Consider the following 27,752-nt stretch of genomic DNA (forward strand, 5'->3'; position numbering starts at 1 on the left):
ACCCCTGTCCAACAGAAATTGGAGTAAAAAAATAAAAAGATGACTTATTTTTATGTATGCCTTCTAATTTGGCTTTCTGAAAATTTCTATGTTTCCAAAAATGTTTTCAAATATAGCAGCATCACTGGAAAAAAAAATAGCCTCTTAAGAGATGCATGTGTTAAGGCAGTAATTGAACACATAGGTTTGGATATATTTTCCTCCCTACCCTCACCCCAAGTTTATTGACATGTAGTTGACATATAATGTTGTGTAAGTTTAAGGAGTACAGTGATCATATGATACACATATTTATTGTGAAATGATTACCACAATAAGATTAGTTTACACATCCATCATTTATCATACATCACATAGGTACCAGTTTTTGTAGTAAAAGCATTTAATATCTACTTTCTTAGCACCTTTCAAGTATATAATACAATATTGTTAACTATAGTCACCACACTGTACATAAATCCCCAGAACTTATAACTGGAAGTATATACCCTTTGACCAACATGCCCCCTAGAACCATGCCTCAGCCCCCTGCAACCACCATCCTATTTTTTGTTTCAGAGTCTGGCTTTTTTTTAGAGTCCACATATGAGTCCACATATGAGACATACAGCATTAGTCTTTCTCTGTCTGACTTATTTTACTTAGAAATATCCTTAAGGTCCATCCATGTTGTTGGATATGGCAGGGTTTCTTTCTTTTTTTATGGGTGACTAACATTCCACATATATCTATACCCTACTTTATCCATTCATTTGTTGATAGACACTTAGGTTGTTTCCATGTCTTGGCTATTGTGAATAATAATATAGTTTGGTCAGAGAACAATTAATTTCAAGAAGAAAAAGGAACACAAGGGCAGAAACTGTATTATTTCTTAACCTAGTAGCTGTGGAGATCATGTTTAAACTTTGCCCATTAACCATCTTGAATCATGTTTTTTCTTCCATAGGAAAGTTGCTAAAATAAAATAGTTAAAGTGCTTTGCTCATGTAAATGAGACCCCTGCTGCTGTTTACAGTGTCAGATTAACATTTGGAAGATGTGATTTCTCTAGTTTGCCTTCCTTGGCTGGTGCCAGGTTGATGTGACATCTTGTGCCCATCAGGTGCATTACAGTCTTATGTAATGACTTAGATCTCCAGTCTTAAAGAGAAGCCTCAAGAAACTGCCATGAGGTGATTGGACAGGGATATTGATTTTTGACAACGAAGAACTTCCTCCATCTTTGTAAAGCAACGTTTTGTTTGTTTGTTTGTTTATACTTGCTCAGTGCTTTATTGAACCAATGCCCAAACAGATGAGTCAACAGGGCCTTTAGGCTGTTTAAGCACAGTCCTTCACACATCCTGAGATTTGGAATCCAGACATGGCTCTGTCCTTGGCTTACTGCTTCCATGGCATTTTGTCTTGAATATTTCCAAACCTTAAAATGTATAGATTTTGTCCACACAGACCGACACCCATATATTCTTGCCACAGGCTATCATGCTTACTGAAATGCTTCCACTCAGCTATTTGTGTGTGTAGAACATTGAGCATCCATAGCTCTCCATCCATCCCCATCCATCCATTCATCATCCATCCATTTGTCCATCTGTCCATCCACAATAAGACAGCAGTGAGTTCTCATCAGTCAGGCCCCGGGGTTCACAGCAGTAGGGTCTAGGCTGCCAGATGCTGAGGATACAGGCCTGAGCTCTTGCCCAATGGCCCCCGAGGAGGACATCCCCTTTTGAGGCAATGGAAGTCAGGGTCAAGTGGTTAATGCACCTTTAAAGTCTCTAACTCCAAGTGTATAGAGGAGCCTAAATCTCAGCCTGTGCATACCCTGAGATGGGCAACAAATCATAGGAGTGCAGATATCTCTTCAAGATAGTGATTGTATTTTCTTCAAATGCTGGGTTTGTTTTCTCTTAACAGCCCCCAGCCCTTGACCTCTGCCTCATGCTGCCACCACAAGGGATTTTTGTCCTGATTCTTCCTGTACCCAAGAAAGACTTTGCATATCCATCTGAGTGCTCCATGCTTTGAGAAGACAACTATACCTTCTACTTAACTTAATTGACTACTTTTTTCTTATATCACACTTCAGCATGGTTATCTATTATGGACTTAGAACCCAATTAAGGAATGGGCCAACCAAGCAAAATGCCAATTTATGAGGAGCAACAAACAGTACTGTAGTGACTGAATGTTTTTGAAAATGAACAGATATTCGGGGAATTGTAGTTATTCAAATTCTTCTACTAATTATTCTACTAATAAAAGCAAATGTTCATTTTACAGCTCAATCTGTGCCAGGCACTGTTCTAAATATATTAAATATGTTAACTTCTCTAAATATCCCAGTAACTCTATGATGTAGGTATTATTATTATTTTTCCCATTTTACAGATTTGGAAATTGAGGCACAGAGAGAGTAAATAATTGTCCAAAGTCACCAGCTAGGAAGTGGTAGAGCTTTTACCTCATATGGAGAAACCGTAGATAGTAGATGATACCTATTTTTCTAAGAAGTTCACAAACCTTTTAGAAAAGGGGGTGAGAGCCCCTAGGATTATGGCTCAGAAACATAAGATGTTCTTTTAACTTCTTACTAGGAAGAATCAGCCCAGAGAATGGTGGGGGCTTTTGCTTGGCTCAGGGTGTGTATAAGTCTGGGGCCAGAAATAACTGTGCAGAACAAGGGAGAGAGTCTGAGCATAACTGCCTGCTGCTAGAGTCCTTCTCTGTCCTTCCTCCAGGCTACTTTCAACCTCTCATCCAATTAAATGTGAACAAATGATCCAAGAATACAAGTTTGAAGGGGCAAGAGTATTAGCCTGCTTGGGATGTTAAATTATTAGCCTGCACGAGAGGCCTATACATCTTTGTCAGAGGTGGCTCAGATTGAGTGTGCTTTAATGGAACAGGACTCCTGAAGTAATTTAAAAAGAGAAAGAAGAAAAAGAAGGGCAGAAGGCTCAGAGCAAAGTGATGCAGGTGCTAGCATCTTGTTCTGGTCAGAGGATGGGCTCGTCTCCCTACTCCATGAGAGCTCCTGCCAGGAGACAGGAGACTGTGTAATAGACTTGGTCTGCTTATGTTTGTCCTGTTGGGAAAGGACCAGGGTTGTTGTATTGTCTTATGTTGCCAGAGTTGTTGCTGAAGCAGTAACATTATTTTCCTTTTTCAATGAAATGTAAGTTGTTCGCATCAAGATTCTCACAGAAGTTTGTATACTTATAGCTAAGGCATCATCAGGCAAGAAAACACAGGAACAGAATTTTATGTTAGGAAAAGCCAGTCTTGCTTGTGTTGAGAAATATGACTTATGGTGAGTCTATGAACAGATTTTTAGAGGCATGTAGAAAACATGCTACAATTAGGTTGTCTGCCTTCAACCCCTGTTCTTTCCAATCTATCCTGCTTTTTGCATAAAGAGCTGTTCATTGAGGTTCTGTTTCTGTTTAGGAAATGATCATGAGGGATCCCTGCATGGTTCAGTGGTTTAGCACCTGCCTTCGGCCCAGGGCATGATCCTGGAGTCCAGGGATTGAGTCCCACTTCGGGCTCCCTACATGGAGCCTGCTTCTCCCTCTGCCTGTGTCTCTGCCTCTCTCTCTCTCCCTCTCTCTGTGTCTCTCGTGAATAAATAAATAAAATCTTAAAAAAAAAAAGGAAATGATCATGAATACCAGCTGAATATTTAACATACCCTATGGTATGTATTTCCAAACTTCCATCAAATGCACTACACTTTTATCTGCATGCCCCAAAAGCTTAACTTTGATACCTAATCAGACAAATGTTTATTGGTCCCATCAGGGTCAAGTTATACATAGATGAAGTTACCAATTTGATAATATGATTTTAGGTGGGTCCAGTAAGGGTTGTAGTCCTCAGATATAGCTCTCATCCACCTGGATGCAGCCTGCTATGTCATTATCAGCATTTCTTTCCTCAGGTTCAGATTTTGATATTGGTAAGAGTTGCTCCTTCTCTAAGAGATAAGCATTTCAAACTGTTAGCAGTTTTGTTTCTTTGTGGAGGATTTTTCCAAGAGTAGGTTCAACAAATAGACCAAGATCTAGAGAACTAGAGAACTAGAGGAGCTTGAGGTGAAGCCATCACTATGTACAGGGTGCTGTGTGTGTATGTGTGTTTCAGATGGTCTAAAAAAAAAAAAAAGCAAAACCAAGACAATCTATCTTCCAATTTATGCAAAAAAAAATCTAAGGATGATTAATCTCAGTAAACTAATTCATGAAAACCAAGAATCCAGGGGACATTCTGTAAGCTAGATTGCTCTTTTATTTATGTTCAGAGGGAGGAGTATTTGGCCAGAGAGCTGGGATCGGTTTTCTGTGTGAGTCTAGTAACTGGACAGCCTAGACTTTCAAGGATTATAGTGAATTACAAATATTCGGTCACATTTTCCCCTATAAATACATCCATATCTGCGGAACTCTAGATGTCCAGATTTCCAGATTGTTAGGATACAATATATGTGGGAAATGCCAACCCTACACTTAGAATAACCCTTGTATTTTTTTGATAATAAATTTATTTTTTATTGGTGTTCAATTTGCCAACATACAGAATAACACCCAGTGCTCATCCCATCAAGTGCCCCCCTCGGTGCCCATCACCCATTCACCCCCACTCCCCGCTCTCCTCCCCTTCCACCACCTCTAGTTCGTTTCCCAGAGTTAGGAGTCTTTATGTTCTGTCTCCCTTTCTGATATTTCCTACCCATTTCTTCTCCCTTTTTAGTTCTATTTTCTACCAAGGAAGGCACATCATACGCAGTGGTTTGCTGGTGATTCTGGAGTCAGAGAAAAAGAAATATTCTCTACTAGGATGTAGAGAATCTGTCACCTTTTCTTCTATGCTTTCTCTCCTAGAGAGGAGTGAACCTTGTATCATCCTGTTTCTTAAAATCAAATTCCTTTGTCCTTGACCTCTGCCTGGGATCAGGTTCCAGAAAACTCTGATAGTCATTCTTATGTTGTGATCAATCTTATTTCAATTGAATACAATCTCTCTTTCCTGTTTCTTGGCTAGTTTCACTCATCTATAATTCACAGTAGGTAATAACATTTTACATTCATAGATGCAGGTGTGCAAAGATCTGACTTTTTTTTTTTAAACTGAACTTAATGTAGCTTGTAAGTACCATTTCCATGAGGTAGGCAAAAACTTCATCATGTCAATTCAAAGTCATTATTTCACTTCTAGTTAGAAACTGTATCTTCTCTGTCTGTTGATTCAATGCAGAAATTTCTCTACTTAGCTGCCTTTCCCTGATGTTATGTAATTTCAAGATGGCTGACTTATTCTGATTTATTGTTCTGAGATCAGATGAGGGCTGTCTGGCCTCCTGGCTACACTCTGCCCTCTTTGACCATCACTGAGGTGTAGTGTGTCTCACGTGGTCTTAGTAACCCATTTCTGGTCCTGCTACATCTGCTGCAGTTTTCTGAGACCCTGGCCTGGACCCCAGATGACATTCTGCATCACCTCAACCCAACAGAAGAGATCATTAGCATTTCTGTGCTCCTCTTTGGGGGTTGGGGAATTCTTAGCATCACTGAGTTTTCCACCCCATACTGGGGGCTCACACTGACCCTCTGATTCCCAAATACCTCCCTCAGCTTCCACCAGACCTGGAGTTCCTCTCTGAGGCCTGATACACCCTAGCAGGCCAGGCAGCATGTTTTCTCTTCCAGGACCTTGGATTTCTACCAATGTTTACATAATCCATCTTTAACTGTGGATTCATTCTAAGGCACCAACCAATTATTTCTGATCCCGATTCTTCCTTCCTACTTTGGATGAACCTCTGTACCTTGGGAGTAGGAAACTGCTCTTTGATCATTACTTGTAATTCCTTTCCCTGTGGTTCATGACATAGAGGGTATGCTGTAAGTCCTTCCTGGCTGTCAGCCCTTTGGATCTTAATAAACCTGTATCATAAATTCCAGCTCCTACAGTAGAAAGACTTGCATTGATGGCTACTACTTCAGCTGTTTTCAAAAATGTCTGATTTGATATTGGAAATTCAGTAATAATTTCTTTGTTTCTGACTATTTCTGACCTCCCCTGGGGTGGTGCATATGGAGAAGCATTTTGGTTTTCAAGGGGCTGCTGTCAAGAGGCTAAACTTTCTCTTCCCTTCCTCACCTTCAAATCCTTCTATAAGGCTTATATCCATAAAAGTCATCACAAAATAGATCATTTTGTCATCTTTTTTTAAACATGCATTGCTTATTACATTTATTAATTTGCCAAGGTCACTTAATTTAAGGATTATAGCCCTGTGAAAGGCAAAATGCACTGGGTGATTAAAGAGATGACTTTATTCAGACTATTTATTGTACTAGGGAGACCATTCATTAATAAAGATTGTCTCAAAGAAAAGAAAAGCTGTGGTTTAAAGAGGCAGGTAAACAAGAATCATGAGGAAGGTGGGACAGAGAATCTTATGGGATTGGAGAAGAAGGCAGAGGCTATTCTTATCTGGGAACAGGGGAAGGCAGGTGTGGTCCTCTGTGGTTAGCATTTCCCAGAACACAAAAGGGTGGAGGGCTAAAGTTTATTATCAGTCCCCCTTTTTGTTCAAGAAGAATATCATTCTCCTTCATTCTATCAGATCACTCAGTTGAAAGAAAGAAAAAAGCCTTTACAATAATCTTTTGGTAAAGCAGACAAATGTAATCATAAGCTCTTTTTAAAAAATCTGATGAATAAAACCATCAAACCTTAGCTAGATTTGACTACAGTGAATAAAATTTCCTTTCCATGAACCTTCTATATTAATTCTGGTTTTGTCCTACAAGATAATACCGTCATTTTACCTTAGAACAAAATCACTCTCTTTTTCTTTAACAGAAATGTGTCCTGCACACCTTGCACACAAAGTTGGGCAGACCTGCTGCTACTGCTCCTGTTAGAGTTTCACTCACATATTATTTAGCCTTGGTAACTTCCATTTCACAGAGAAAGCTAGGAAGCAGATAGCTGTGAACTGTCTGTCACACACCAATACTTTTCAGTAGATGAGCTGAGCTCATGAATATACACCTCATAGCTTCTCATAACCATACCCATCCTTATAATACAACTTCTCAAAGTGGTAAAAATGAACTGTTTGTTGACAAAATCAAATGTATAGTCCCTCTGTAACATGTAAAATAAAAGGCAAAAAAAGTATATAAGCTTAAAATTATGCTTATATATTAATGTTTCAGTATTCCATCTTACTTTGAAATGATCTAGGCCTTCAATTAATATTTATTAGTTAGCTCAACCTAAATCTAAGGTTTTAAGTTTCCTAGGGATCTTAGAAATTATCTTCCTGCTGACATACTATAAAACATAATTACTGTTAAAATAAAGTTTGCTATTATAATGACTTTATTTGGTTAAACACAAATTTACATTTTTCATATCTTAAACATTAACAATCTTAAACATTACTGGTACTGGCTTGATCAATCAGTAAACCTGTGTGAGTTCATGTAGAACATTTCCAAGTAGAACAGAAATCTATGTATATGTTATTCTTAAATGTAATCAGAGAAGACATGGCTATTTTTATTAAATATTAAACAGATCTTGTTTGCCAAAGCTTTATCTAAATTATATGAACTTGAATTCCTAAAGCCTATCCAAGTTGCTTTCTATAAAGATAATTTTTAAGTCTAGCACATTAAAGTATCGGAGACTCAATTTCCTTAATTTCTGGGACTATTAGGAATATTGAATTTACATAAACGTGAACTTATTGCTAAACCATCAGAATAGAGCTCCTTTAAGAAATTTTATAATCTGATTTAGTAAACCATCTTAAGGTAGAGAAGTATTACACACCACACAATGAGAGGTAAAAGTCTTTCTGAATTACAGATGCATAATCATGCAGGCATAGAGATACCTTATAGCTTCAATTATAAAATTTCAGCCATGAGTCAAGCAAAAGCACATAATTGCAAAAGTTACTGGTTCATATCAAAGAGCTGTTTTCTTCACGGTGGGTATGAATCTTTAATTTATTTGAACTCTATATAGACAGGTAGATAAACAAGCAGAAAAGATTAACAAACCAGACTATTTGTTGTCTCTCACCCCAGAGAGAGATCTCTATAAACCATTGATCTTGTTCGTAGAGATCACCAAATGGTTAAAGTATGAAACCAAAGAAGCCAAAACCAGAAATCAACTGAATACTCAAAAGGAATCTAAGTCAAATACTTGGCATACTGCCAATGGAAAATAATGTAGAGCAAGGCAGGAGGAATCAGATACACTGGCCTCTTATCCTGGGTGGAGCAAATGGGTGCAAGACTGTCCAAGGTCACAACACCCCTGCTGTGAAAGACAAATGTACTATAAGTTAAGGAGATATTTTTTTTTCAGGCTATTGCAATAGGGATAACTCTCTTTAATGAGGAACACCTCAAAGATGTCCTAGAGAGAAAATCTGTGAGAAAATGTGAGGTATTTTAGTAGCAAATAAATGAAAGAGTCAGGAGGAAAGATGGACAGTGGGACTCATGAGCATTATCTTGGAATATGCAACAGCAGCATGGTCCTTTGTGGGTAGCCTTTTCCCAGAATATAACAGAATGGGGAGATTTCTTGACTATCAAACCCAGGGCTCAGGTAAAGTTTAACACTATCACCATCTTATCTTCCAGTACATTTAAACTGGTATGGAGGTTTAAGGGTTAGGATAGGTGTGAGGTGCAGAGCTGTGAGATTTAGAAACATCACTCAAGTGATTTGGATTATCCCTTCCAATGAAAGTCTCTTATTCTATAATTTCCCTTGGGTCAGAAATATGTGACATTGAAGAAGTTGTTGAATTTCCCTCGACATCTCTCTCCTAGTCAGCAAAATTAAGAAGTTGTGAACAAGTACGATGATGTTCACTGCCTATTTATCCATAAGAATTAAAATGTTGAAAACGACCTAAATGTATGTCAGTGGGGGATGAATAAATAAAGTGTTTTATATTTTATTTTTATATATAAAATGGGATATAGCGGGATACAGCATTGCACTTTAAGTATATTAATTTGATTTACATACATCGTCACAAATAGATCCTAAAAATACTATGTTAAAGAAAAGTAGAGAATGATACCAGCAGCAAAATACTTATATAAATTTAAACTCACAATTCAGAAACAATACTATAATATACATGTAAATGGGAAAACAATTTAAAATGGATAAGAGGAGTGCCTGGGAGGCTCAGTTGGTTAAGCATCTGCCTTCAGCTCAAATCATGATCTCAGGGTCCTGGGATCGAGCCCCACATCAGGCTCCCTGCTCAACAGTGAGTCGGCTTCTCCTTCTCCCTCTGCCTCCTGCCCCCTTCTCATGCTCGGTCTCTCTCAAATAAATAAATAAAACCTTTAACAAAATAAAAAAATAAAAAAATAAAATGGATGAGAGCTGGGATAGTCAGTTCCTAGCCATAGCCATGTATGGCAAGAAAGCACTTGGAATGTCATTAATCTAAATTGAGATGTGCTATTAAGTATAAAGTGCACACTGGTTTTGAAGATTTCTGATAAAAAAGGAAGTAAAATAGCACATTAACATTCTTTTCTGTTGATTTCCTATTGAAATTATATTTTGGATATATTAGGAATAATTTAAAATATATTATTTAAATTGCACTTTTTGTGGGGGGTTGGTTTCTTTTTAAAATATGGTTTGTAGATATTTAAAATTACATATGTGGCTCACATTATATTTCTAGTGGACAGTACTGAGCTAGAAAATTACATCTCAAACCTAGCACACTGGTTACTCTCAGGAGAAGAGGAAACAAGTAGCACTTGGGATGATATTTAACAGGGTCTTTCAGTAAGATTTAAATGTGTTGAAGCTAAATAGATTAGAAGCAAATATGAAAAAAAAATATTACTAATTCTGAAGTATGGGAGATGATTGCTATTCATGTCATTTTGTCTATGGTGTCTTTTTAATTTCTAAACAGGAAAAAAAAAACAGTTGGACCAAGCCTCCAAAAACTGACATAGCTCTCATTCCCATGTTTGACTAGATAAAATGAGTAGTGCACAGGAGTTTATTGAAAACTAGCTATGTAACCTTAGATAAGTCACCTAACTTTTGTGTTTCTCATTTTTCTTTTCTATAAAATTGAGTGGTTGAAGAGAATCTTCAAAGTTTCAAAACACCCCGATTTGTTCTTTATGTATAATTACAGGAGCCTAGTGTGGCAAATATGTAATACATTATTGTGAAAAAGCTTGTATTTATCAAAACAAATGTTTTTAATAGTACCCATGACATTGACCTAACATATTCCATCCAACTAGCTTGATGGATTTGTTCTAGAGATTTGGTATAAGTTGATTTAATAACCATGAAAATATTGGGTTCTTTTTCATTTCTTTATTTTTCTATAAAGAAATTTGCATCATGAAACTTGAAGCCACAAACTATTATGTAGAAGTTGTTGGTATTATGTGAAAGCTGTATAATGTTGATGATAGTAACTTGGGGGTAACTATATATGCAGCCTTTTCTCTTGACTCTCCATAAAGTATTTGGGCATGAGTAAATGTTTGGAAAAGATGTCTTACAGACAAATGAAGAAATGCTCAACATCACTTGGCTTCAGGGAAATACAAATCAAAACCACAATGAGATACCACTTGACACCAGTCAGAATGGCTAAAATTAACAAGTTAGGAAACAACAGATGTTGGCTAGGATGTGGAGAAAGGGGAACCTTTGTACACTGTTGGTGGGAATGCAAGCTGGTGCGGCCACTCTGGAGGTTTCTCAAAAAGTTGAAAATAGAGCTACCCTATGACCCAGAAACTGCACTACTGGGTATTTCTCCAAAGATACAAATGGAGTGATCTGAAGGGGCACCTGCACCCCAATATCTATGGCAGCAATGTCCACAATAGCCAACCTATGGAAAATCCCAGATGTCCATCAACAGATGAATGGATAAAGAAGATGGGGTATATATATATACACAATGGAATATTACTCAGCCATCAAAAAATGAAATCTTGTCATTTGCAATGACATGGATGGAACTAGAGGGCATTATGCTAAGTGAAATAAGTCAATCAGAGAAAGACATTTATCATATGATCTCACTCATATGTGGAATTTAAGAAACAAAACGGGATCATAGGGGAAGAGAGGAAAAAAATAAAACAAGATGATACCATAAAGGGATACAAACCATAAGAGACTCTTAATCACTGGAAACAAACTGAGGGTCCCTGGAAGAAAGGGGGGTGGGAGGATGGGGTAACTGGGTGATGGACATTAAGGATGGCACGTGATGTGATGAGCACTGGGCGTTATATAAGACTGATGAATCACTGACTTCTACCTCTGAAACCAATAATGCATTGTGTGTTAATTGAATTTAAATAAAATCTTTTTTAAAAGTGCTCTAAAATTTATTATTTTAACAGGAAATCAAATTCTAGCTTTTTGTAAGCATAATATTTGGCAATAAAGAATACACAGAAAACTTTTCTTATGGATAAATCCATCAATACCAAGCCAACTTCCATAACAATTTTAGGATGTTTTACTGCTTTTCAGTATCAGACATTATAAACCAAGGGAAATAAAAGTGTCTTTTCTGCAACCTTTTTATACCTTTCTGCATCCATGTAGTGTTTGTCTTTTACTATCCTCTTCAGGCTTTGAATTCTGGAACAACCAGACACTGTAAAAAAAAAAAAAAGACTCTTTTTATCTTTTTCTTTTTTAATTTTTTTTAAGACTCTTTTTACCTTGATAAACAAAACCATAGTCCATTATTTGGCTTACATATGCATACTTCTCTGTCACCATTGTTCCCAGTATAGTATCAAAGTAACTAACTTCTATTTCACAGAGAAAATTAGAGGATAAATAATCAAGAATTGTCATATATAAGCATTTTAACAAACTAGCAAAGCTCACAAATACACATATCACACATTTTACAGCCAATCACTTCCCTTCTACATATTCCTACACTGGAAAAACTAAATATATTTATTAACATGACTCAAATAGATAGATATTCCTTAGCATGTATATACATTTACAATTATGTTTAATATCTATGCTTTAAAATGTAGTCATACTTAAAATTATCTGGGTGTCCAGTGGTTATTTATTAATTCATTCAATATTAGTTTAAAGCTTTATGTTATCTAGGAATAACATGTTATCTAAGGATATTATGTTCAAGCTAATACATTATAAATACTACTGATGATAAGTTTCCGGATAAAAACTAAAATTAATTGAACAACAAGTAACATTTTTATAGTCTTCGTATTATATAGGAATAACAGCTTTTTCTTGATAAATAATCCAATATAAAATATTTAGAACTTTTAACTCAACTAGTTTCTTTATGAGAAAACAAACTTTAATTTTACAAAAACAAAATATTTTCTTGTATTTTATGCTGATAAATTTTAGGAAATGCCACATAGCTGATTTTTTTTTCTTTCTTAAACCTGAATTATGAAACCAAGGATTCATCTTAATTGTGTAAATGTGTGTTCTTATGTAAAATATTTTTGAGCTGGTGGTTTCTATAAGAATTTTTTTTTCTTAAAAGTCCCACATATTTTAATTTTATAAGATCAATTCCCTCATTTTATGAATATTTTGAAAATATTATCTCTATGAATCAATATGAACAGAGCTCCTTTAATTCAAGATACATTATAATCTAATTTAGTAAACCCTTTGGGGGTAGGAAAACATTTCATATTCAACAAAAAGAATTCAAAGTCTTCTTGAATTATAGACATACACACATAGTGAGTGCTTATAATCTCAGGTATTGATCAAATCAACATAGAAACACAAAAATTCACTGTCCAGAGTTTTTCTCCTCTTCAGTGGCCACAAAATTCTTAATTGATTTGAGCTTGCAAATAGTCAAACAGGTGACTAACAGATTAGCTAACAGACTATGTTGTTTTTCATCTAACAGCAAAAAGATCTATACCACCTATCCAACAGAAATCATCAAATGGCCAGACCATAAAACCAAATTCCCAATCATTGCTGCCACCAAATATTGAATAACTTATGAGCTGCATATGGTAGAGAAAAAAAGCAAAACCACAAAATTAATAGGAAATGGGGAGAAAACCTAGAGAATCAGTGAACTTAAAACTCTTGCCATATGGAAGAAGCAAAAAAGAAAAACAAAGATCCAATTTCCATGCTTAAATAGCCCGCTTCTCCAGCCATGCATTTTACTTGACTCTTCCAGTAAGTCCTCTTGATTACCTTGGTGCAACAAAATTGGTGTACCAAATTTCTTTGTCAGTTGACTTAAAAAAAAAAAACCTTTTTATTGTGGCATATTTCAAATATGGAAATATATATATATATATATATGTATATATATATATATGATAGTATAATGAAATCCACATACCATTACTGAGCTTTAGCAATTGTCACGTCAATTTTCTTTCACCTAAATCCATACCCAGTTTCCCCTGAATCCCACCTCTGCTCCTGTAATTTACCATACTATATCGTCAAGTATATGGCAGACTTTAAATGTCACCTGTAATTATGTCTTGTGTATAGTTTGTTTGGTTCAGAATATAAACTAGGTCCACACGTTGCCTTTAGTTGATATATATCTGGTCTCATTGAATCTATGGATTCGTCTTCTATTTTTTTTCTTTGCCTTTTATTTGTTTAAGAAACTGGGTCATTGATACCTTGAACTTTTCCATAATCTATATTTTGCTGACTGCACCACCATAGTTTAGTTTAATACTGTTCTCTGTCCCCTATATTATCCAGTAATTATATCTAGCTATTTGGCTAGATTCAGTTTTGATTTATTGGCAAGAATTCTGCATAAGTTAAATTGTATTCTTCCATCAGGATGTACTTTGTCTCTCTTTTTTGTCATACTAAAACCAATCAGTGGCTTCAGATGTCAGCCTGAAACTTCCATGATTAAGCTTCCTTTTAGCTCTTTAGCTAATGATTTTAAGTTCATGATCAATGTTAGATCAATATTATTTCATTGAGGATTGCAAAATAGTGATACCCTATCATACCTTTATGATTTATTAGCTGGAATAGTTCTATTAAGGAAAAGGTTTTTTTTTTTTTTGAAAAACGAAGTGACATAACTAAAGTTGTACAATAGGAGAATACATCTGATATTGATATGAAAAATGGGCACGAAGGTGAGGTACTAGGGACAAAGACAGAATTCAGAAATTCTATGAGTTTTCACCCTGACAGGCAAAGGGTGACATGTAAAAGGTAAACGGGAAGGATGAAATTGACAAAAAAAAAAAAAAAAAAGCACCAAATGAAACTAGAACTGGCAATTGGCTGACCAGCAAGAAGGAAGAAAATGAGAAATGTTGGTGCCGCTAATAGGGATGCACCGGACTAGCTCTTTGGAGAGAGGAGAGATGACAGATGTTACGTGTCTGTTTTCATCTGTTAACACAGGCCTTCTCTCCATGCTGCCTTTTCTGTTGCTTTGGGCAGTCTGATTTTTTAAGACCTTCACAGTGATTTCTGTCAATTCCCTCAGGGACCTCCTTCATGATCTAATATTTTTCACCATCTGTAAGTGGAAAGATTTCGACATCAAATCAGAATTTTTATTTTCTACTTTCTCCTCTATGAGCTGCAAACACAATCATTTCAGGGGTTTACGGCTAGGCATTTTGATCCTTTTAAGTTTGAGGGGCCATTGGGATGACTCAGCTAATTTGGAATTCAGAGGGTTGTCTCTGAGGGTCTTTAAAATATACAAACAAGGGCATTTTATTACATTCCACTGCCCCTACTTAACCTTTTTTTTTCCTACCCCCTTACAATACTCTTCTCCCTCTTGTGTTCTTCAATTACTGAGCTGTCACTTCCGAGCTTGGCTTCCTGCTCAAGTAACCTATATGGACAGTATTTAGTTCTATGGGTCTTTGCCCATAAATCACTCTCCCACTTTCTTTCTTTTTTATAAAGTTTTTTTAAAAAAGATTTTATTTATTTATTCATGAGAAACACACAGAGAGAGGCAGAAACATAGGCAGGGGGAGAAGCAGGCTCCTTGTGGGGAGCCTGATGTGAGACTTGGTCCCAGGACCCCGGGATCAAGACCTGAGTCAAAGGCAGATGCTCAACCACTGAGCCACCTTGGTGCCCCTCCCACTTTCTAATCATATATGTTCCTATTCTTTTAACTCCCTTGAGTTAATCTATACTGTTCTGGCATCATTATGCCCATGGCTGTCTTCAGGATTCCAAAGCATTTATCAGAGACACTTAAAAAGAGATTTTTTTTTCTTTTTCCTCCATTTGGTCACCTTTCATTGGCTTCCATTGCCTTGTCTATCAACCCATTAATTCCTTAATGTTTATCAGTGTTCTTCCCCATTACTAGGAAAGTCACATTCAGCCTAAGAGCGTAGATTTCGAAAATGAGGAAATAGTTTACTTCTGCTTTATTCTGTTTGTACTGCTGCTCAGTTGAGCATTTAATTCAGAGAAATGTCATTCCATTTGTATCACAACATAAATAATAGACATTTTTCCTTAAAAGCTGTTAGAAATTGAACTTTTTAAGTGAGATCTTTATATAGTTATACTAGTTGAACTGAATACATAAAATACTGTATATAGAGACTCTCTTGAAAAGAAACCCTTCTTGGGGCACATGGATGGCTTAGTGGTTGAGTGTTTGCCTTTGGCTCAAGTCATGATCCCAGGGTCCTGGGATCAATTCCTGCTTCTCCCTCTGCCTGTGTCTCTGCCTCTCTGTGTGTCTTTCATGAATAAATAAATAAAATCTTTCTTCAAAAAAAAAAAAAAAAAGAAACCATTTTTAATATTGAATAATACATCCCAAACCAATTTGTTGGGTTTTTGCATATTGGATTTTCTTTAAAAGGGATGGGAGTCTGAGGAACACCCCTATTTTTATTTCTTTTTTAATTTTTTAAATTGATTAATTAATTTATTTATTTATGATAGTCACACACAGAGAGAGAGAGAGAGAGGCAGAGACATAGGCAGAAGGAGAAGCAGGCTCCATGCATCAGGAGCCCGATGTGGGATTCGATCCCAGGTCTCCAGGATCGCGCCCTGGGCCAAAGGCAGGTGCCAAACCGCTGCGCCACCCAGGGATCCCCCTATTTTTATTTCTAATATACTTTTTTAAAAAGTAACATTCAAACACAGAACAGAGTATTAACTAATGCCAATCAGTAGGATTTTTAAGAATAAAGGGCAGAGCATGAGATGGATTGGTCACTTACCTTCCAGGGGAAATGCCTGCTTTGGAAAAGAGAAAGTATCAATAGCATGGTAGACATAGTATGTTTTAGTACAGTGTGGTGCTCTGTCCTTTGTCCCTCATCACTAGCAGAGAAAGACAGTTACTGAGAAAGATGGGTTTTATATTTGGAGCTGGTCCAGGGCTTAGAAATGGTGAGGAATTAATTATGTGACATATTCTATGATTCCTCAAACTGTGGAGAAACAATTGGTATGTCATAATATCCATCTTTTGGGGAGTTTATAAAATAGACTGAGTGACCTCTGAAACATCTGGAAAAAAATGTGGTGAACACTTCTATCCATATTCTCTAAAAGAAGGCAGACCAACTATACAATTTATATAGAGAACTTAGCCCATGGGACACCTAATATGGGAGCTAGCCTCACCTGCCCTTGGGGTGGAGATGGGACACCATGTTCTCCAGTTCTTGTATGGGACAATAGACATGTTACGATGAGTCAGACCATAGAATGAAAACTGAGTCAGGTTTTCTGTATACCAGGCTAAGTGAGGCCACCATGGAGACAACAGGGGTGATTTAAAGGCTCATGTGCTGTGTGCAGCATACTGGTGTTTACAGCTGGCAATCTTGCTGATGCATGGTTGAGTACAATATAACTCATGGGTTGTTAATATTTTGGACATCACCCAGAGAAAGCACTCCTTGCCAAGGTCAGAGAAGAATGCATTCTCAAAGTTAGAGTAACCTCTGAACTATTCATTTCTGCTCATTCAAAAAGATATATTTGAGGGGCACCTGGCTGGCTCAGTCAGTAGAGCATGTGACTCTTGATCTCAAGATTGTGAATTCAAGCCCCATGTTTTATAGTAAAAGTTACTACTAAAACAAAGATATGAATGTTATTAAATTGGATCTCAGAACTTCCACCTTATAATATATGTAGTTCTCAATTTAGCTAAGCAGTCCAAAGTTGATTGACCCAGTTAATGAAAAGCAATTATTTGGTTTGTGAAGAATTCATTTTTCTACCTAGTATGTGTTAGTGAGTTGTGAACATAAAGGACAAGGTAATGTTTCTGAAATGTGCACTTGGTAGCTCATTTTTGTTATTGTTGTTGCTAAGACCAAAGTTGAATAGAGTTATATCTGTGATGAGAAGCTCCAAACAAATCTTATAAAATGATAGGTCCTACCTTCTATTTAAAATCCAATGAAATCTGGTTAAAATGAACATCTTAGGAAGCTGATAAGGAGAAAAGAAATCTCTTGAGGACCGTATATGGAAGAGCAGATAATATTTTGTGAACAAGTAGCAAAGGATGGTTTTAGTTCCACTGGGGAGGTAGGGACACAGTATGTGGTGGGGTCATATTCCTCCCTTCTATTCCCATTCCTGTCATTTCAGATCTCCACCTGATCAACCCAAAAATCCAAGGTTATTTCCCTGATTTGTCACTAAAAACCTGTATTAAAAGTACAGACAACCTCTTGTCCTATGGGTAAGAAATCTCCAGTAGCCCGAGTTTTCTCTACCTTGAAATAAACTTTCCAATTCAACCACTGACTGATAATTATTGATTTCACATCTTGCCCCACTGGCTTTTTCTGAGACAATCAACCCTATGAGGCTGAATCTGAAACTCAGAATTCTCTCATGCTTCACTCTTAAAAGCCTAGATGAATTGAACAAATAAGACGATCATGTGACTAATTCAGATGATGGCTCTGTGGTAAGGCTGAGAATGGTGGTATGGGATGTATCTCATAATCCTAAAGAGAAAAAACAAAAAAGGAAAAGATGGGATTAGTGATCTGGGTGTTAACTTTGTTTTTCATAGTATAGCTGGACAAAAAGCCTCATGATGAGAAGGAAGGCCATCCAGGGCTTTTCGTGACCTGCTTAGCAAAAGAGTCTGAAAATACAGTTTGACCCCAGCAGGTATCTGTTAAAAAGATACCCTAGAGTCTGAAAATGCCAGGAGTATGTTAAGTTTGTGACTCATCAGTAATGAACTGTAGAGACAATTAGCTAAATTCATCTAATTTGTTGAAATTCACAGCTAGGATTTTAATTTGCAAGTAGAGTAGCTGCAGCTGTTCTGCCTTTCAGTGTCTATAAAACCTTTAGCATAATATCTTCTCAGTAATAATTTCGTTAGCACTGCCTTGAAACAAAAGTCCTGCCACTTAAGTGGGCTTAGGTATTCCACCCTCAATACTGTGCATAAAATAGTGAAAGATCCAGGAAAACAGAAGGACCCTATAGACCACTGGGGATACCTTCAATCCATCTAAGAATGATCACATCAAGCCATGTTGGATTAAATGCAATGGTTGTTAGCAAGTGATGCTTTTGCATTGGGACATAAATTGTCCAGGGTGTGAAATGACAAGTTCTCAAGGCTCAGCTCATGACACCTAAAAGAGGCACTCTTGTTTGAAACCTCACTTGCTTCTTTTAGCATTTGCTTTTGCCTTTCTTTGTAATTCTTTTGGAAGTTTCAGAATCAAGCAAATAATCACTGTTTAAAGGAAAAGGCAGGGCAAATTGTATTTTTTTATTACATTAAAAATAAAAGGGAGATTCTTTGTGCTATAAGTAATCAAACTGTCATTGCTAACTTTTTCTTCATTTATTTTTTTATATTTAATTGAATTCCAATGTAGCTAACATACAGTGTTATATTAGTCTCAGGTGTACACTATAGCGATTCAACAATTCTATACATTCCTCCGCGCTCATCATGATCAGTGTACTCTTAATGCCCATCACCTAGATGAAGGGGCTTTCATTCATTTTGAACAACTCTCAAGACCTTGCTTGGAGTGACCCTGAAGTTTTCCTCCCTTTGCAAACTTTTTTATAATACAAATTAAAGAGTTAAGATTTTAAGATAACTTATGCTTGGTGCTTATATACATTCTTTATTATAGGTTTTTTGGTATGTTTCTGTTTGTGTTTGAGTACGCAGGTTTATATTTATGTGACTATATAGGTACACAAATATCCAGGCCAGTATGACATAAAATATGTTTTTACCACCCCTATCAATCGGTTACAGATGCACCCAAGTCAATTTGGCCACAAAACCATTAGGTTTTTGAAAAATAGATACTGGTTGCATCAACAGGTAGGAATAGTGTTATAAATACAGGGTTTTCCACAATGCACTTATTAGGTAATCTGTAAAATTGAAGCAAGGGTCAGACCAAATAATGACCCACAGATCATCATTTATTAGCAAACAGGCACATAGCCATTCACAGAACCACGTAGTAAGTAAGGTGCCAACAGTTCCAGTTTGCTCAGGATTGTCCAATTTTAGCATTGGAGTTGTTAATCCAGAAAACTCCTCAGTCCCATGCAAACCAGGGCCATTAATCATCCTAGATAGTCTCTCTTCTTCCAGATGCCCTACTCACACTCTGAATGACAGATTTACTGGAGGCTGATGAAAGAATTCTGAAGCAACATGCAGTCAGGCTTAGAATTAACCTCTTGTCTGGACACAGAACAACCTGGGAATATAGTCTCAGGTGCCATTAATTAAGAGTAAATTTGAAGAATCTGGAATATCCTTGTACCCTTTTTATGCAAGTGTGGAATGTCCCTAAAATATTTTAGCCTAACTATGAAGCTTGAAAACCACTCATTTCACCATGGAGAACTTATTTCTGGCACCTGTTATAAGTTGACTATTCATTACTTTAACCAAAGAAATCCATTTCTAATATTCAGTTGTTCTATTTCGAAAAGCATGTACTATTGATCATCAGAGCAGTAGTAGCAGCTTCTGGTTTTCTGGTTACAAGTTTGCTGACTACTGAGAGGATAGATTAAAAGTGACACTATGCATTGATATGACACTGTAATGATCAAATAGTTTAGAGTCAAGAACAATTATCAAAATACCTCATGTGTCAAGAAAACTGAAGGAAGGAAACCAATAGAGTGAGAAATTTAGGAAGGCATACTTTCTAAGAACAGGAAACCTGAAGAATTTGTTGCTAATGACTTTTTCAGAACATTGAGATTATCTCTGTAACAATATTAAACTTCAACAAAAAGGAAGTGGAGACCCTTTCCCTGGAAATCATAAGATTAAAGTAAATCCACACCATACTAGTAAAAAGTTGACCTACTAGAGAAAGTTTTGGGAATAGGGCTTGAATTCTAGTCCTTTCCTTACATCTTGGAAAGCTTTTTACCTTGGACAAGTCACTTTATTTCTTTTTGGTTTGTATTTCTTTTGTCATAAAAAGGTCTTGAACTTCAAGTCTCTTCTAAAGTCTGTATTACAACTCTAAGTGCTTGAATTTTTCACTTTAGATTTGAAAGAGATAATTAGGTTCTCTTGTATTTTGCCAGTGTTAAGTAGAAATTTGGCTGACCTCCCTGCTGCTATTCTTCAACCACCATCTTTGATGTCATTGGAAATGGTAGATGATTTCTCTGAGGCAGAAAATATAGCTCTGAGCCCAGTGGTGTTTTGCAGATGCCATGTAGCTTCAAGTTGTCTGAGTTCTTTTGACTCCTAGGAATAGTGAGCATATCTTGGCCATTGAAAGAGCTTCATACAAGCATTCTGAGTGTGTGTTTACTTCATATTCAAAGACAATGCCCTAAATAGTCATTCTCTAGGAATGCAGATCTTACAGCTTTGGCATTAAATTTCTCTAAATGGAATTTTCTGTACAGATAAAGCACAAAACACAGCAAGCTTTGACTGTGAGGACATTTCCTTTGATAAAATACTCAAAAAAAAAAAAGGCTATGGGAATAATATTAGTTAGCCCTTGTTTACACGAGAGCAATGTTCTTTACAATGCAAGGTGAAGCTATCCAGACCAATTTTTTAGAATGTTTCAGTTGATTTCTCAAACTGATGGGCTGCCTTATTCTGACATCTAAATCAAGTGTGTCTGTACACTTCAGGGCACAAATTAGAGGACTGGCACCAGACTACAGCAGTTAGACTGCTGGAGGATCAATACGGGCCATTTAAGCATCAGGACTGACTATGTTTCATTTTTGACACTCAGGTTTATGCTTATTGAGTGGGGGAGTTTTAACTCCACAGCAGCAATAAACTCATTAGGAAGTGTCAGCTGGGATTATAGTGCATGTTAAATAAATACTACCAGTGCTAGACACAGTCTTCATTAACTCTTTACTAGAGTACCTAAATGTGAAAGCAATCTAAACCGTTTTGGGTATGGAGGGCTTTGGAAACAATTTCTCTCTCACACAGACTTGTCACAATGCTTGAATTCCAATATCAGGAAAGAGTGTCTATGAATTTAGTAGATGTTTCTTTTCCCTAGAAACCTTTAACAAGATGATATGCCAACTAACTTCTGTAAGAGGATTTGATCAAGGAGCGCCTGGCTGGTTCAGTGGGGAGAGCATGCCACTCTTGATCTCGGGATCATGAGTTTGAGCCCTATGTTGGGTATAGAGATTACTAAAAAAGTTAATTTAGAAAAAAGTTTTTAGAAAAAGAGGATTTGCCTAATGTGGTCTGAAAGCCAGGACTTGGAATGACATTCTAATGGGGCATCTGGGAAATCTGTATTGGACAAGCAGGGAGGAGGTTGTTTTAAAGAAGTCTGATTTCTCCCTCAGAGCACATTCTTCAAAAGTGATGTTTCACAACAAATTTTCAAGGCAATAGGTTGACCTAACCCCTGGTAAGGCGATGATGAATGCAGTCAGAGGAAGCAAAATGTTAGAGAGCAAGACTTGGAGAACTGCCCTGTATTGATTATACTTGTGTTCCTTCTGATCAATGGCTCAGCTCTACCCCCACCCTGGGTACCCAATCCCAGTCCTCACTTTCCCTGGCTACATCTTTTTGATCCATAAGTGGAATGGAGTCACAGCAGGGAGAAGTGGTTGTTGTCAGAGATGAGCCTTGCCTGATACATTATCTATGCTCATGTTGCTTATTTTCCCATCCACTATGTTTTAGTGGAGTCAATTGAAATCCAACTATAGATTTAACATCAGTGACTCTCTGGGTCACAATAAGTAAATCTCCCTCTTCTGAGTAGAATATCTTTTAAATATGAGTGGTTAACTTTTAATCAATAGCTCCAAACCGTGACTCAGATTATCTTTTGCACTCTATCTTTGTTAGATGGAACTCTTTATCTGACTCTCTCCAGCCAGTTGTCTTCTCCTGCCTGTTTTCTCAAGTGTCCTGCCTATTTTCCCAGAACTGCTGTTAATTATATCAATATATATCTTTCAACAGAGAACACTGCTAAGTAGTGTGGGTCTTGTAGACTTCTTCATGTAGTTCATGTAATGCAGCTTAGATTTCTGGAAGGATCTAAACTTGCAGGCCCACTGTGTCTTTCTCTATCATGTTTCCCTAAGACAAATTACAAAGACAAGTCATTTCATCACCCAGATTGTATTCCTGTAGCCAAATGATTACCAAGAATCTGCTAGGTGCACACAGCTGGCCTGGAGAATGCACATGCAGAGCTCTGAGCTTTAGCCTTTACTACTGCAGAACAACTCAAAGCACTATTCTGGTGATAATGCATCTGAAAACTCTGAAATATTTAACTGTCTCCAATAATTAATTGACCTGGAACGTATCTTTTGTTCAATAAAAAAGTACTGGATTCTAGTGAAAAAGAATGAAGCCATTAACTAAAATGTTAATACATGCAAAGCACTTGGAAGAGAGCCTGGTCCATAGTAAGTGCTTGGGCTGATTATTCTCCATTTGATTCTTCACAACACCAGGCTTCCCACTATTCATTCTCCTGTCTTCTCTCTCTCCTGGTCCCTTCCCAGGAAGGAAAGGACCACATCACCCAGGTTCCCTTGCTAGCCAGCTTCAGTTTGGGGCCAGCCAATGGGAGGAAGTATCAGGGAACCAGACAGGAGGAAAGAGAGCAACTAGAGAATTTCCTTCCTACCCTCTTCTGCTTACTTCTCTGGCAGAAACCCAGTCCCTCCATTAAGAAAGTCCACCTGGTGGCCTTCCACCACTGCTGCAGTGACCCTATTTGCTCCCTCTGTCCCCACAGCCCAAGAAGGTTAACACCTTCTCTCTATTGCTGCTCCCTGAGTGCTTCAACATCCCATTTTGCGTTTCCTTGACTCTGCCCAAATCTCTGTAAGTAGTTCCTTCATTAAAATCTACTCACTTAAAGCAGTGGCTCTCAACTCTTCCTGCATATTATCATCACCAAGGGAGCTTTTGAAAACTATAAATGCCCGGGCCCTGATCCCTAGAGATTGATGTAACAGGCCTGGGTTGGGGCCTGGGCGCTCATGTTGTTTAAAAGCTCTGCAGGTAATGAAGCCAGAGTTGAGAACTGCTTATTGAAACCATGTGAGTGAATTCTGTTTGCTGCCAAGACTTTAACTGATATAGCACTCAGTGAATGTTACCGATCATTATTACAACTACTACCACCACCACCTACTATATTAATAGTTCTCTCTAATTTATAGATGAGGAAACCTATATACAGAGTTTAAGTAATGTTCTGAAAATCACATGATTTCTAAATGGCAGTTAGAATTCAGTTTGTCTGGGTCAAAAGCTCATACTCTTCATGTTCCTTCCACTATGACAGACTATTAAGACCAGAGCTTCTCAAAGTTTAACATGCATGTAAAATTTGGGGATCTTGTTAAAATGCATTTTTTGATTCAGTAGTTCTGAGGCCTGAGATTCAGCATTTCTTTTTTGTTTTTTAAAGATTTTATTTATTTATTTATTCATTCATTCATCCATCCATCCATTCATTCATTCATTCATTCATTTGGCAGAGAGTACAGGTAGGCAGAGTGGAAAGCAGAAGGAGAGGAAGAAGAGGCTTCCCACTGAGCAGAGAGCCTGACATGAGGCTTGATCCCAAAACCCTAGGATCATGACCTGAGCTGAAGGCAGATACTTAACTGACTGAACCACCTAGGTGCCCTGAGATTCAGCATTTCTAACAGCCTCCCAGGTGATGCCAATGCTGCTGACCCAAGGACCTCACTATAAGAATAAAAGGCATAAACAATTATATCCCACCTTCTCCTTTTTACAAACCTTCAAAAATTCCTTCCCTGTCCTTATCATTTTTACCCAATAGGCTTGCTTCTTACTGCCCTCAGAAAACAGGAGCATTCAAAAGATTCACATTATCATGTCTATCCACTAATCCATACCTGTCCCCACATACTCTGTCTGTCCACCTGTAACCATACATAGAATACCTATGCTCCCATTTATAACCAATCCATCCAGGGTGCCATATCTCAGCTACCTACATTTACCCCAAAGTACTTCTTCATTAATTTTTTTCCTGTGTTCTGGAACTTTCCCATCAATGTAACATGAAAACATCACTATTTCTCTTATCTTAGAAAAAATTTTTAAAGTCTTACTTTGATTCCATCCCCCCCCCCCACCTCACCAGCTTCTACTCCAACTTTTGTACTTATTTGTAAAGAAATTACACAGGTTTTCCAAATCTGTTGTCACCAGCTATATTCTTATTCTTAGACAGCCTTTCATGGTCACCAATGAGATTTACATTGCTAAATCCGGTGGTTTATTTTAGTCTCCACCTTACTAATCTCACATTTGTACACTTAGAACTCTCTTCTCCCTGTTGGAGGCTAGAACACCACTCTCTCTTATTTTTTGTTCTTTGCTAGTTCCTCTCCTTATCTCTGACCTCTTAACTTTGGCATGCACTGGGGCTCAGTCTTTAGTTCTCTTTTTACATTTACTCTTTTGGTGATACCTTCTAGCAGTGTGGTTTTAATTACCATAGATATTTTAATATTATACCTCCATTTTATCTTTCTTCTGAAATCTACATGTATAAATATAGCTGCTATGTAACATCTCCATTAGGTTACTAATAAACATTTCAAAGTAACATATCAAAACTGGAGTTATGATATTTTCCCCCAGATTTGTTTCACCCACAGTTTTCCCCATCTCAGTTGATAATCTCCATCCTTCCAGTTGCTGAAGCCAAAAACCTTGAGGTCATCCTTGACTCTTTCATACCTCACATCTGACATTAGATGAAATCCTGTTGAGTCTTCAAAATGTACTTAGAGTCCCATACTTCTCACCACCTCTACTGTTACCACCCTTTCCTGAGCCTCTTGCTTGGACTGTTGCAGTAGTCTCCTGAAACAACTCATGATTCTACACTTGCTACCTGATATTCACCATCTCTTTTAACAAAGTAGATAGTGATTTTTTAAAATGCAAGTCAGGTCATATGGCCGCATTTCTTAATACCCAGTAAAAGACTCCATTTCACTTAGAGTACACGCCAAAGTTCTCACTACAGTCATAAGGGTCTGCATAATTTAATTCATGCTCTTTTCTGCCCTCTCAGTCTTAGAAAATCTACTCACTTCTCTGACTTTAGATCTTGCTGCTTCCCTGCTTGATCACTCCTTTTCAGGCATATTGACTTCTTTGATGCTGCTTGAACTTCCCAGGCATACTTTTGCCTTCTTGATCTTCTAGCCCTTGCACTGGCTTTCTCTTCTCCCTAGAATACTCTTCCTTGAGGATCTGGATAGATGAATAGCTCTTTCATCTCCATCAAGTCTTTGCTCGAATGTCACCTTCTTGGTGAGTTGTAATCTTGATTATTCTTTTAAAAATTGCAACAGCCTTCCACTCACTACCTGGGTGGCTTTTCTGATTTCCATTACTCTCATTTTCCTCCCCACAATGTGGAATCTCTTTATTTACTATTTTTTTTATTTATTGCCTATAATCTAAGTTTCCAGGAGGAGAGGGATTGTTGTCTTCTGTTTCTTGATCTTTTTTTTAAGTGTCTGAATAAATGTCTGGCACATAGAGATACTCAAAATATTTTGCTGAATAAATGAATAAAAGTATAGTTGGTTTTATTATAGTTATAAAATGGTAGATAATAGAATAAGCTTTTGTTAGTCAAGAACCTAGAGTCTGAGTGTTCTAAGTATGATAGTAAGACTCAGACATAATACACAAACACACATGCACACACACACACACACACACACACACACATATAGGCTACACACAAGACAAAAGTCCTATCTCTTTCTAGACCTATCTACTTATCTAAGTCCAAGGAATTGACTTCTGGCTATTCAGGAGTAAGACTGATTTATATGTGAGAAAGAGTCTCTTCTTTAAGCTTTGGCCTATACCATTATCTCAATCAAAGTGAACAGCTATTACCTACTTTCCAACATTTTATAGCATGAAAAAAAATGTCTCATGACATGGAATTTGGGCTCTTGACAGACTGTATAAGGGAATCTAGAGGGCTTGGGGTAAAGTTCAGTGTTTCACTGCACAGAGTGCCCTTGCGCAATGTTCTCAAGAAGAATCAATAATTGGAGGCCAACTATAGCCTTGTTCTCCTCAAATATGAACCTGGTTACTTTATCAAGAAAACAGATGTTGATTGCTTTCAGGCAGAAAATAATGTTAGGAAGGTTTACAAGCCCTCTTTCCATCTTGAAAGCATTTTTGTCAGCTTCTTCATTCTTGGAGAAAATTACCCAATCAAGCCCTGAAAAGTAGATGATTAGTGGGTGTCACACTTGGCATCTCATTTCTTCTTCTCGGCCGGCGATATGGAGGTGCTATTGACCTTCCACTTAGGGAAAAACATATTTCTGACAGCAAAGTTGTCTCAGGGCTTTTTTTGGAATAAAGAAACCACGCAACTATATGCTAATGTAGAAAGCTGAGGGAACCTGGCATGAGGCTGCCAGGATAGTTCTAATCATGGTTTAGAAACAATGATCTAGGACCTGGCATTTATTATAAGGGAGAGAAGAATCTTACACCCTCTCCTAAAAAGTAATTTGTAACAGGCCAAGGAGTCACCTAGAAAATCTATTCATCCTTTTTGATGATCTGAATGTTTTAAAACCAACTTCTATACCTTTTGGGAAAATTCAGTGAAGAATAATGATGGTTATAAGAAATGGTCAGTCTTTGAGTCTAAATTCCAAGCTCAGGGATCCCTGGGTGGTGCAGCGGTTTGGCGCCTGCCTTTGGCCCAGGGCGCAATCCTGGAGACCCAGGATCGAATCCCACGTCGGGCTCCCGGTGCATGGAGCCTGCTTCTCCCTCTGCCTGTGTCTCTGCCTCTCTCTCTCTGTGTGTGACTATCATAAATAAATAAAAATTTAAAAATAAATAAATAAATTCCAAGCTCAGAGAGCACTCTATATAGTTCTCCAAACATGGGAGCGGGGGTGGAAGGGGGGGGATCCTTTGAATGCTCTAATTTTTAAGTATTTTATTTTATTTTTTTAAGTATTTTAATCATGATTTTAAAAATACATGAGTGATGCATGAGAAGTTGGGAGGGAGGTATAAGATTTTTGTTTACCTTTTGAGTTAGAGAACAGCCAGGACTGAAAGGGTCTGAAGAATCTTTAGCTGCTCTACATCCATATGTTAG

General features: G+C 37.3%; 1 long non-coding RNA gene across 2 annotated transcripts in view; it reads right to left on the reverse strand.

The window, feature by feature from the left end:
- LOC129515813 (uncharacterized) overlaps nucleotides 1-27,752 on the reverse strand; it is a 204,626-nt gene that overhangs the window by 70,215 nt on the left and 106,659 nt on the right. For both annotated transcript variants that reach the window (XR_008665653.1, XR_008665654.1), the window contains exon 3: nucleotides 11,653-11,722. This is a non-coding gene — a long non-coding RNA (uncharacterized LOC129515813). The remainder of the gene's footprint in view (nucleotides 1-11,652; nucleotides 11,723-27,752) is intronic.

This window comes from Nyctereutes procyonoides, unplaced genomic scaffold (genome assembly GCF_905146905.1).
Source record: "Nyctereutes procyonoides isolate TBG_1078 unplaced genomic scaffold, NYPRO_anot_genome, whole genome shotgun sequence".
In the NCBI taxonomy this organism is placed as follows: domain Eukaryota; kingdom Metazoa; phylum Chordata; class Mammalia; order Carnivora; family Canidae; genus Nyctereutes; species Nyctereutes procyonoides.